The sequence below is a fragment of the Monodelphis domestica genome, chromosome X (genome assembly GCF_027887165.1).
Source record: "Monodelphis domestica isolate mMonDom1 chromosome X, mMonDom1.pri, whole genome shotgun sequence".
Taxonomy (NCBI): Eukaryota; Metazoa; Chordata; class Mammalia; order Didelphimorphia; family Didelphidae; genus Monodelphis; species Monodelphis domestica.
Genome location: NC_077235.1, coordinates 9,510,117 through 9,523,711, shown reverse-complemented (window position 1 = coordinate 9,523,711; position 13,595 = coordinate 9,510,117).

Here is a 13,595-nt window from a genome sequence, read left to right as displayed (position 1 = left end):
AGGGCGGGGCCTTTCCTTGACACTTGCTGCGGACTCGGGCACTCCGGGAGTTTGTGGTGACCTCCTGCTGGGGGCCCTGGTCTTGGTCGGGCGGGGAGGAGCACCTGAGGCTGCCCATACCCGGCCTTGGAGCATGGCCCATTTGAAGACCCAAGAGGTCAAAGGCCTCCATCCTCCACGCCTCGGAATCCAACAAAAAGTACCTGGCCAAGAAATAGGCCTGGAACATCCTTAGGAAGCAAAAGGTACGGAACCCACCGAGGCCCAGGATAAAAGTCGATAGTGAATAAATTAAAGGCTTTGCAGGTGTTCTTGGGGGAAAGTCCAAAACTGAACAGCAATCAGGAGAACCCCAAGAACGTGAAAGACCATTTATAAGGGATTTAATAAGGTCGAACTGTCTACTTCACGTGGGAAGAAGAATTGTTTGAAAGAGCATAGACACAGATAGAAGGCTGGCTGGGGTCCAGAATAGAATGCTGATCTGCAAAACAAACACAACAAAATTGGCCAGGGAGAGGGGAAATGGGGCAGTTATCTCCCCCCAAAGAAGGGTTACAGTGCAAGGGATGAAAGGCTGGAGGGCTGGTAGGGCTAGAACCTTATTCTCATCAGACCTGGATCAAAGATTGAGTAACATATATACCTAGAAGAATCTAAAAGCCTTTTTAAGCAAAGAGAACTAGGAAGGAGGGGATAGGCTAAGGGAAGGACTCTTAGAAGGGTTAAATTCAACCTGATATAGCCATAAAGGGAGTTCTTATTCGAAGAGTATGGGACATATTACCTGTCAGATTTGTGAATAAACAAAATATAGAGAGCAATGGATCATTTTGATTGTACAAATAAAACCAATGCAACCAAAATTAAAAAGAGAGCATAAAATTGGGAAATTTTACAGTTTCTTGAATAAAAGTCTCATATCTCAACTATTTTGAGAACTTGGACAAATGCAAAGAATTATTTTCATATATATTATTATAAGAATATGCCATTTAGAAGAACAATCATTCATTCCCCTACGTGATAAAAGGTCAAAGAATATGAACAGGCAGTTTTTGAGTAGTGAAGAAATCAGAGGTATCTATAGTCATATAAAATGCTTCTAAATCATTATCGATTAGACAAATGCAAACTAAAACAATTCTGAGATATCTCACACAATCAGATTGACTTAAAATGATAAAAAGGGAAAGGAGCAATACTGGAGAGAATATGGAAAAACAGGGATGCTAATGTTGGTACTATGAACTGATCCTACCATTTTGGAGAGTGATCTGGAATTAAACCCAAAGAGCTATAAAAACTCAGCAATAATGTTATGGGGGTACAGATGTGTGTACCCCTGGGGTTCAGGAAGGATACCTTTTGCAAGAATGCAAAACTCCAAAACAAAACTTAGCTTAAAAACAAAAAGAGAAATTTATTAATTTGGGGAGTAATGTTGAGGATGGCCAGGAGGATAGCAAGGTGGGACCGCAAGATGGGGAGCAGTTCCTTGGGAGGACAGCATGGATGGAAAGGCTGTTCCCCAGAGGACATCAGTTCTGGGGATTTTATACTCTTTACAACAGATGTCATGGTGTGGATGTGACCTAGAGTGCCCCTCATCCAGGCATTTGGTGGGGTGAGGTGCTCATCTGACTGGGGTCTGCCTGGAGGCATAAAGATTCCTTAATAAACAGATATCTTGAGATGTAGCCTGATAGGATCTGGTGTGGCCTGGAGGTGCATCTCTCTGTCCGTAATAGTTTGCCTGAGTTTCTGGAGGTACCGTGCCCATGTCAATAACACTATCAAGTCTGTTTCCCAAGGTAGTCAGGGAAAAAGGACAAGAATCTATATGTTCTAAAATTTTTATAGCAACTCTCATCATGGTGGCAAAGAATGGGAAATTGAGGAGGTGCCCATCAAAGCAGAATGGCTGAGTAAGTCCTGGTATATAATTGTGATGGAATACTGCTGTGCAGTGAGAAATGATGAACAGGTTAATTTTTTTTAAACCCTTACCTTCCATCTTGGAATCAATATGGTTCCAAGGCTGAAGAGCAGTAAGGACTAGGCAATGGGGGTTAAGTGACTTGCCCAACTAGGAAATGTCTGAGGCTGGACTTGAACCCAGGACCTTTCATCTCTAGGCAAGGATTTTAATCCACTGACCCACCTAGCTGTCCCAAACAGGTTAATTAAAAAATAACATGGGAAGAGGGGTAGCTAGGTGGCTCATAGATATACATATATATGACAGAAAGGTCTTATTTATGACAAAATATTTATAGCAGCTATTTTTTGCAAAAGTAAAAAACTAGAGACAATCTAGAATGGCCTGTCTCTGTGTGCTCTGCCAGATTCCTAAGTACTGAGCAGAGGCCCAGATCAAATGCTACCTTCTACATGAAACTTTCCCTTATTTCCCCTGTTGGAAGTGATCTCTCCTTCTACATTCTCACATGGTACCTGGTACATTTTGTGTCACCTTTCATTGTTAATACAAATTTATGTGCATGTCTTATCTCCTCTCAGTAGAGTTGTATCTTATTTACTTACCTTCATGTTTCCTCTCCCCTGCCATCCATCTACTAGTTCAGGGTCCACAATAATATATAGTATATATAGGTATGTCTTACTTCTTTCTAGATAATCTGTAATCCAGTGACCTTGGCCTCTTTGCTGATCCTCAGACAAAATGCTCCATCTCTCAATTCTGGGCCTTTATACTTGCTGTCCCTCATTCCTGGAATACTATCCCCTCCCATCTCCCCTTCTGACCCCCCTAGCTTTTTTCAAGTCCCAGCCAAAATCTCATTTTCTATGAGAAGACTTTTCTGATCCCCCTGAATGCTGATGCCTTCTGTCCATTGATTATTCCCAGTTTTTTTTCTACATAGTTATTTTCCTATTATCTTTCCCCTTAAACTGTGAGCTCCTGGAAAACAGGGATTTTTTTGTCTGTAATTGAATCTCCAGAATTTAGCAGCCTCCTGCATGCACTAGGTGCTTAGTAAATAAATGCTAGTTGAGGGCCTGAATTGAAATGAAACAGTCCACACACACACACACACACACACACACACACACACACACAAATTTTAACCCTGAGTCTTTGGAATAGGTGAATTGCATTTTAATAATCAATAAATCCAACCAATGTTTTAATATTCTTAGAGCTAATTTAGATGAATGATTTTCACACGGGGAGGGGAAAATATGGCTTAGGTTAAATGATAAAGTTCAGATAAGAGAAAAATGAGGGAAAAGGAACTACTGTCTTCTTTCCACTTATCAGTCAAGGGTTACTAGCCTATGTGGCCACTTAGGCCTTAGTTGTATAACTTTTCCAGTCTCAGTTTCTTAATTTGTAAAATAAGGAGATTAGGTCTGAGGTTCCTGACCTTCTCCACCCATAAAAGCTCACATATATGAAAGGATATGGATATGATCTAAACCCTTAAGTATAGGCTTACATTAATTTTTAAATTATTTTTACTACTAATAAAAGTGAGTATTTATGTAGCACCTTAAGGTTTGCAAATCACTTTACAAAAGTGAAATTATTTGATCCTAGAGGTGTTTTATTAATCTCCACTACCAAAGAGTGCACAAGACAAAACAATGTGAAGAAAGGAAAAAGAATACAAACTATTGCTATCTGGGGACTAGTCTGTTTTGGTTAATGATCACTACATATGATAGAATAATGGAAAGACCACTAAATGTGTAGTCAGAGGAACCAGGTTCAAATCCCAGATCTGCCAAGTACTTACAATTTGGGTGACCTTGGACAAATCATTTCCTTTCATAGAGCCTCAGTTTTCACATATGTCAAATGAAGGAATTAGACTTGACCTCTAAAGTCCCTTCCAGTTAAAAATCTTTAATCCTCTTCAAGAGGTGGGAGGGAAGGGAAGAAGGGAGAAATATGGATCATATAACTTTGGAAAACTTATGTGGAAATTTGTTATTATGTGTAATTGGTAAAAAAAAACATTTTAAATATCTCCGATCCTGGGGAATGGCTGAACAAGTTGTTGAATATGATAGTGATGGAATACTATTGTGCTGTAAGGAATGATGAAGTGCTTGATTTCTGTATGAACTGGGAAGACCTCCAGGAACTGATGTGGGGTGAAAAAAGCTGAACCAGGAGAACATTGTACACAGAGACTGAAACATTGTGGGACAATCAAATGTATCAACTTTGTTGCTGATAGCAAAGCAAAGATCCAGGACAATCCTGAGGGACTTAGGAGAAAGAACGCTATGCACTTTCAGAGGAAGAACTGTGGGAGTAGAAACCGAGAAGAAAAATATATGACATCACTTGTTTATATGGATATAGGATGTGGGGTTTCGGTTTTTAAAAGATCACTCTATTACAAATATGAATAATATGGAAATAGGTATTGAGTGATAATCCATGTATAACCCAGTGGGATTGCGTGTTGGCTCTGGGAGGGGGAGGGAAAAGGGGAGGGAAAGAACACGAATCATGTAACCGCAGAACAATATTTAAAAAGAAATAAATAGATATTTTCAAAGATCTCCAATCCTATGGGCCATATGTGAATTATCAATTAGCAGTCTCATGAAATACACCCAACACTAAGCAGCACACTGAATTTAGCATCACCTGTCTTTGGTGATTCAGAAAGTAGGTTTTGAGTTTGCAGTAAGTGCACAGGATCATCCCCATAAATAACAATTGCTGTGAGGGTGGAGGTGACAATAGGAAGCTCTGACTGATGGGACCTCCAGATTTCACCACAGTTTGAGAATGCTCCAGGAAGACAAGAAAATACACCCTCTGTAGAGATGGCAGGGCCTTTTCTAAACTCAGCTAGTCCATCGCCTGTAAAACATCCATCTCAATCGAGAGAACAACTTTTGGCAGCCTTGGCTTTACGCCAGTGAGCTAAAGCTAATGAACAAGGCAAGGAACCTAAGCATCCATTAACTTGGCAGTTCCCATAATCAATTGCCAAGTATCTCTGAGCCAAAGAAGTACAGAACAATGTATGTCAGAGAAAAAAGTTATTCCTTGCAGTAACTGAACTCTTCATCTAGTACAGCTACTTATATAATGAACTTTTAAGTTTTAGCCAGACTTTTCAGATGCTCATTCTTAAATGATTGACTGGGGGGTGGGGGTAGAGCTCTCAGTCTAGTAGGAGGGGGTGGCTCAGTAGATAGAGAGCCTAAGTTCAGATTTGCATTCAGACACTTCCTAGCTGTGTGACCCTGGGCAAGCCACTTAACTCCAGTTTCCTAGTCCCAACATTCCTCTGCCCTGAATTAGAATTGATTCTAAGATGGATGGTAAGGGTTTTAGGGGGAAAATCCAATAGGAGGCTTACTAGCTTTTGCCTTTAGTGGTTATAAGGTTACTTTGCTCAAGAGTTTCTAGGGTTACCTCTTTCTTTGATAGGGACAGTAGCATGTATTCAGTCCTTACCATGAATGAAGCACTGTTTTAAGCACTTTACAGTCATTAACTTATTTGATCCTTTCATCCCTGGGAGGTGAGTGCTATTATTATCCCCATTTTAGAGAGGAGGAAACTGAGGCAAACAGAAATTAAACGACTTGCCCTGGGTCACGCAGCTTGTAAGTGCCTGGGAATAGATTTGAATTTAACTTTTCCTGACTACAGGCCCAGGGCTTTATCCACTCACTGTGCCGTAGGAAAACTGAAAAGTCTGTGAGGTTTGGTCAGGCAAGAAATGCAGAATTAGCTTTTCTCAATGGGCGTTCTCTCCAAATAGAAAGGGTTTTCTCACTGGAAGTCTTTAAGCAAAGGCTGGATAATCACTAGTTGAGAATGCTGTGTGTGTGTGTGTGTGGGGGTTATTCTTGTTCTCATCTGGTTTGAATTTGGTATCCTCTGGGATCCCTGCTAACTGTACCAACTGAGTCCTGAGACTTATTCTGGCCATGGCTAGGGTCAGAGAGAAAAAAACAGGCAAAAAGATATTTCCTGATGAAGGAGGTTAGCTGTGAGACCTTCCCAGGGCACATCGTCCTCCTCTACAAGATAGAGAGGATTAAAATTTGGCCTTTATGTGCTGCTTTCATTTGTATCAAGTATTTTACAGATCCTCTCGCAGCAGCTCCCCCCAAACCACCACCTGGTGAGTTGAGTACTATAGGTACTTAGGACAAAGGGCTTGGCCCTGGGATTTCACTCACAGTCCTAATACAGGGCTCTCTTTTTTTGCAGTAGTTCAGCTTCAGCAGCTGCCTCATCCCAGAACTCCTCCCTCTGGGCCCAGGAACTCAGACCTTCAAGACTGCCCTTGGGAACTGCATGGTTCTAAGGGATCCTCGGGCCTCACAGACTTCCCTCCAGGTAATGGCTCTCTGTATGCATCTAACCATCGGCTCTATCCATCTGGGCTCCAGTTTTTTTCTAGATTTGTCTTCTCTCCTTAAATGTTATATTAGCCATGACTCCGTCATCTTTAATGTGTTAGCAACAGGCCAATAGTTGCAAGGGTACTCATTTATCTCTGATCATTTACCTCTGTTAATGAGGACATTTCTGCCTTTTATAGGGACACATCCTTAATGAAGACCTCATTGTTATCAGGTTAAATGCTGAGTGTGCCAGATACTCTGTTAGTCTTTGAGGACCCAAAGAAAGGAAACAATTCCTACTCTCAAGGAGCTGCCATTTTGATGTCACCATTTTTGTTGTAGTTTAGTCATTTCTCAGTCATGTCTGATTGTTCTGTGACTCCATTTGAAAGTTTTCTTGGCAAAGATAATGGAAGGGTTTCCATTTGCTTCTCTTGTCTACTTCAGTTTACAGAGGGAGAAACTGAGGCAAACACAGTTAATTGTTCATGATCCCACAACTAGTAAGTATCTGAGGTCAGATTTGAACTAGGCTCTTTCTGACTCTAGGCCCGGCTTAGATGTCCAACATCTGACATAAACACAGAAAAAATACAAAGTGTAATCATTCTTATAGGGAGGTAATCAGGAAAAGCCTTTTGTAGGAGATGGCATTTGATTCTAAAAGGTAGATAGATATAAGGAGGAGTACTTTCCAGGCAAAGGCTCAAAGTAGGGGCATTGAAGGTTGTTATAATTAAAATTAATATATCTATCAGTTATTATATTTCATAAAGTTTATTAATAGAAAAGGTAGACGAGCATAGAGTTAAATCTCTTCTTTACTCTAAGTTCAGGCCATGTGTTCTATTCTATAGGCATCTTTCTCTCTCTCCCTCACCTCTCTCTCCAGCCAGGTGTCCAGGCAAAAAAGGCCCTGTGAGTTCCTGGTATTTGAGGAATGTTGACAGATCAGTTCGGCTACTCAGGAGGCGGAGGGGATCAGATCCCCTCAGCACCAGGTTGGATGCTTGGACCAGGCTTCTCCTCCTCTTTTTCATATTCTTCACATATATCTGTTCTATAAACTACATGAAAGCGTGGTCCTGAGGTTCATCAAGTGAAAGACCAAAGGAGCATAAAGCAAAGGAAGCAGGCGATCATACACGATTGCTACTGGTTCTTGACCTCTTTTCATTTCTTCCATCTCTTTTCTCTTGCAGCTGCTGGCTCTCACTGCTCTCGTGCTTAGATATGGCCTCTCCTTCTGTCACTTGCCACTGAGAACCTCATATTTTTCTCAGAAGCCCACTTGTACTCTATTGTACACCGCCTTTTCCCCATCACACACAAGCACCTGTGCTATGAAGGCCCACTGTTCTTCAGGGCACTTACACATCACCACCATGCTTCCTGCTCTGAAACTCAGAGCACATTTGTAAACAAATGGAGCTGAAAGAGACTCAGAACAGGAAGGAACCTCAGATAACTCCTGGGCCCACCCATCTTTTTACAAAACCCAGAGAAAGCAAGGCACTTATTCAGCCTCACAGCAAGTCAGTGACAGAACCAGGGTTAGATCATAGGTCTCTCAAAGCTCCTCTCCAGTGCCTTTTCCACTATATCACACCAGTTCTCTATAATGGAGAAATAAGCAAACAAACAAAACTAGGCTGACCTGTATTAAGTGTTGTACCCCCAATCAATGAAAGTGATTGGATATAGATCGGGAGTATCTCAGGAAAGCTTCTCGGGAAGCAAGAGACTGAAAGGCTCAGTTTTCTGTTTGGGATTCCTTGTCAAGTGTGAGGAGAGCAGCTCCACTTGAGTCACTCTGTGGTCTCTCATTTCCCCCTTGTGGGTGAGAGCTTTAGGGCTCTGGCTATGTCAGCATCACTCTAGAAACTTCAGTTGAAGTCCCCCAAATCAAACTGGTTCTATGACAGCCTGCCCACAAAACAACTGAAGGATTGTTTTGTTTCTCTCCTACCATTATCTTGCCTGTCATCATGGAGACACCAAGCCTCTAAGCGACCCCACAGAAGCCCAGAAAAGCAGACCAAATGGTGCCCAAGGTGAAAGATGACAGTGGAGAGTATCCCATCTGTCCTCGGTTCAGTTCCATCCCAAGTCTTCTTTGTTCCTGTTTTGACTCTGAATTTCTTCCTGGCTTTTCCAAGAAGGAGCCACTATGGGGCTTCTAGCCAGAAAAGGAGGGGACAATTTTCAAAAACCATTAATGCTTTTCAGTCAAATAGAAGAATCTCTGTTAAGCCATTCTTTGGATCAGGGGTTCAATAAGCTGTTTCTAAGATAGAGGTAGCTTGTAGCAATGACAAAAGACAAAACCTGCTTCTTGTCTCCCCACTGATGTACCCTGTAGCCAAGATTCCGGTTTTAAAAATTATAATCAATACAGTCAATGTTGAGTTAAGAGCTATTTCCTTTCACTAGAGGAGCACTACCTAATGCTTTTTGTCAATTAAGAAAAGACTATAAAAAGCTGGGAGTCTGGTTAAAAATCAGAAGCTCTGCATCAAGGCTCATTATGCAAGTACCTGCCATTTTAGCAAACACACAGAGACAACTGTGGCGGTTACTATGTGTCTGAGGTCTATAAATCCTCCATGTCTTGAGCCAGGGAAAAGCATGTTCTTCCTGGGAAAATGCGACATTTTCTCCTTTCTGATTTCTGCAAGGGCCTCCAGAAGAAGAAATTTTGTAATATATCTTTCTGCAAATGTTGCCAGCCTCTATCCTTATCACCTCTGTACCCTGGAGGAGAAGGAGGCAGTGAGAACAGAATATGAGGAGCTAAGCCTTCAGCTTGGTCAAAGGAGACATCCTGAGCACCTTTCTTTTGGCAGATACGACACAATCTAACAATTTCTCAAACAAACCTTGTAATACTATGAAATGTGACCATTTTTGTCTCGCACAAAATACAGCTCCTTTTTTTGTTGGAGGCAGGCGAGGCAGAGAGGCAGCTGAGTACAGGGACCAGTCTCAGATAGGAAAAGAGGCCTCTAAACCCAGCATCTTTGGCTCACATCTTAATTTCCTTATAAAACATAATATTCTCTATTTTGGTGCTTTTATTTTGTTCCTGCCTCATTTGGGAGTGTTGGCCAGTGGCCCATGTGTCTGACACCTCTGATGTAATGGATAGCATATTGGAATAGGAGTCAGGAGCACCTGAGTTCAAAGCCTGACAGACACTTACTAAGCTATGTGACTCTGGGCTAATCATTTAACCTCTCGCAGCCTCAGTTTCCTCGTACGTAAAATAGAGATAATAATAGCACCAACCCCACAAGGTTATTGTTAGGCTCAAATGAGACAACATATGTAAAGCTCTTTGCAGATCTTAAAGTGTCACACTAATGTTATCTCTTATTATTGTTATTATTATTAGAAATGTTCTTCTGCAGTGAGAACAGGTCACCTTTTAACAAAGGGGAAGGGAAAGGTTGGGACTTTTGTATGTCACAAACATATTTCCTACTCTGGAGTATACAGCACATTGACAGAGACTCAGAACTGGAAGGAACCTGGGAGAACGCTGGTCCCATCCATCTTTTTACAGAGGAGAAAACAGAAACCCAGAGAAAGCAAGGCACTTATTCAGAGTCACACAGCAAGTTAGTGACAGAACCATGGTTAGATCATAGGTTTCTCAAAGCTCCTCTCCAGTGCATTTTCCACTATATCACACTAGCTCTCCTTGATGGAGGGGAAAACAAACAAAAAAGGAGTTTTCCTTCATTATTTTGATAAATTAGCAATTCTGCTTGAATTACCCTGATGATTTTAATAAAGAGAGATAATGAGGTATAATGAGGGCCGGGAGGCCCTGGGTTCAAATCCGGCTTCTGAGGCTTAGCCTGGTCAAATCAGTGAATCTCTACTGGCTCTAGGCAATTAAGACTTTGTTGCAAAGAAGGTGGCAGCTTGTAATGGAAGAGGGAGTTTTCACACCTGGAATTTGTCTGTTCCAGTGAAATCACAGGTTTGTTCCCTATCCCACTCCTAATAAAAGCCAGAGGCCTTCCTTCCCCTGTTCCCTCCTCCCCAGGTCTCTAGGGCAGGGCCTTAGTTTTCCACTCAGCTGTAGAAAAAGAGATCCAGAAGTGAGGAAAGATGATTTATTTCATATGGCCCACCTTCAGACACAACTTGGCCTCAACTGGTTTGAGTGTATTTATGAGAAGGCCTCTTTCTAAAAAACTGCAAAGAAAGATTTCAGAAAGGGCAGCTGCCAAGTGAAATGTGCGTTTTGGGTTTTTGCTGTTTCAATAAAAGGCCCCACTGTATCCCTTGGTTTCTTATGATTTGTCCTCATCAACATAAATAAATAAACAAAGAATTTTCTATAGGCAAGGAGTAAATTGTACAAGAAGATTTTTCTCTGCCTTAGTGCCCAAAGATTTCTACCTGGAAGTGGTCTTAGTGACCATCTAGAACAATTTTTTGGTCTTGCAGAGGAGGAAACAGATTTCCCAAGAGATGGAATAACTTTGTCAGAGTCTCATAGATGTAAGTTGCTATTCAATCCTAGGTTCTTCCTGACTCCAAATCCCATGCCCTTTCTTCTGCCCTCAAACAGAGCAAGGGTGTCATTGTGATGTCCCAGGCTAAATACTGGAATACTGTTTCTTTCAAGGTAAAATCTCTTTCTTAAGGCTTTATCCTTATTTGTCCTTGTCTATATGAGATCCTATGGAGAAGATAGGAGGAAATCTCTGAACTGACAAAGAAAGTTAGGGCTTCCCTAAACCAGCTTCCTTCAAATAAATCAAGATAGATGTAGCTAGCAACAGCCTTGAAGGCCAGATCAATAGTACTAGTGAATGGAAAGGAAAAAGGAAATACTAAATCATGCATCCATTTTGAATTTACCTTGGTATATAGTGCAACATGTTAGTCTGTACCTAGTTTCTGCCATACTCTTTTCCAGTTTTCCCAGCAGTTTGGGTCAAATAGTGAATTCTTCTTCGAAAAGCTGGGCTCTTTGGGTTTGTCAAACACTAGGTTGCTGAGATCATTTACTACTTTGTGTTGAATGCCTAATCTATTCCACTGATCCACTACTTTCTTTCTTAGCCAGCGCCAGATCATTTTGATGGTTTCTACTGTATAACACAGTTTGCGATCCAGGCCACTTTCCTTCATGTTTTTTTCATTAATTCGCTTGAAATTCTTGTCCTGTTGTTTTTCCACATAAATTTTGTTATTTTTTCTAGCTCAGTGAAATACTTTTTAGTTGTTTGATTAGTATGGCACTGAATAGGTTAATTCATTAATTCAGGTAGGATTGTCATTTTTACAATACTAGCTTGGTCTACCCTTGAACAGTTCATGTTTTTCCAATTGTTTAGATTTTGCTTTATTTGTGTGAAAAGGGTCTTGTAGGTGTGTTCATATAATTCCTGAGTTTGTCTTAATCCTAGGTATTTTATATTGTCTACAGTTATTCTCAATGGGTTTTCTCTTTCTGTTTCTTGCTGTTGTTCTTTACTGGTAGTATAAAGAAATGTTGATGATTTATTTTATATCTACAACTTTGCTAAAGTTATTGTTTTCATTAATTTTTGGTTGATTCTTTAAGTATACCATCCTGTCATCTGCAAAGAATGACAGCTTTATTTCCTCATTGCCTATTCTAATTCCTTCAATGTCTTTTTCTTCTCTTATTGCTCTGGTTAGCATTTCTAGTACACTAGTACTGATAATGGACATCCTTGCTTCACTCCTGATCTTTTTGGAAAGGAAAGAGAAAGGAAATGCTGAAGTATTATTATTAGAGACCCAGATTCCCCAGTCAGTGGTGGCCAGGAATAACTTCGAGGAATATCAGGTGACTTTTGTAAGCCCCTCATGGCTATGTTTTGGACACTCGGTCTCTAAGAGGTTCACCATCACTGGTCTAGACCAAGGTCACTCTCAGCTTCAGAGTTGCATAAGGAATGGACACCAAATTCTCTGGAGTTGTACTATCCACAGACATTCTCACGGTGGACACCCAAATTTAGGACCCAATTAGGAGGAACTAGCAGATATTTTTACATCTTGTTAACATTTATTTTGGCCTTTTTAAGAAATTTAGGTCTAAACATTCCTTTGCCTCTTGGAATCCCTAGTGCTCTTGATTCATTTGGGTACTACTAACACAAGAGTTAGAATTGTATGGTTGATTCCATTGGAAACTGTTCTTGTGGCAGAATCACATCTTTGATGAGATGTCAGTTGGCCAACATTTTGATATAGAGGAGAGAGGGAGGAAGAAGATAAGAGACTTTGACAGAAAGAACACAGTGTGGCTAAATTATCTATTGGGCAAGGATTGCTGTCCTGAAGAGAGATGGGAGAGCATTTTTAAAGTCACTAGCAAGCACGATATGTTCTTATGTAGATATCTTTAGAGACACAAAATTGCAGAATCAAAATTTAGAGCTGGAATGAACATTGGAGAGGTTATCTGGTCTAGCCCCCTCATTTTATAGAGAACATAGTGGCCTCAAGAAGAGGACATGATTTGCCCAAGGTCTCATAGCTAGTAAGTGACAGTGCTGAGATTTAAAGTCAGGTGGCCCAGTGGATAGTGCTCTGGACCAAAGGTCAGGTTCAAGTCTGAGTTAAAGTCTGGCTTCAGATACTAGCTATGAGACCCTGGGCAAGTCACATAGTCCTATTTATCTTGGTTACCTCATCTGTGAAATGAACTGGAGAAGGAAATGGCAAACCACTCCTGTATCTTTGCCAAGAAAGCCTATCCCATCTCCCTTTAGGACAGAGATCCCAGCAGAATAGATAATTTAGCCACACTGTGTTCTTTCTGTCAAAGTCTCTTATCTTCTTCCTCCCTCTCTCCTCTATATCAAAATGTTGGCCAACTGACATCTCATCAAAGATGTGATTCTGCCACAAGAACAGTTTCCAATGGAATCAACCATACAATTGAGAGTAAGGGCTAACTCTTGTGTTAGTAGTACCCAAATGAATCAAGAGCACTAGGGATTCCAAGAGGCAAAGGCGAGCATGTTTAAGTCAAATCACGAAGAGTCAGACGTGACTGAACATCAGCAACCTCTGATTCCAAATCCAGTATTCAAAGGCAACCAGAATGGTTCTTTGTTTTGTCATTTTCTTTTTCTAATTGATCAGAAGATAGAGATATGAGCTAAAATACTAACAGTGTATATTGGTTTGGTGACAGTAGCAAGTGTATAGAACCTGGTTTCAGAAAACTCGCATTCAGGCCC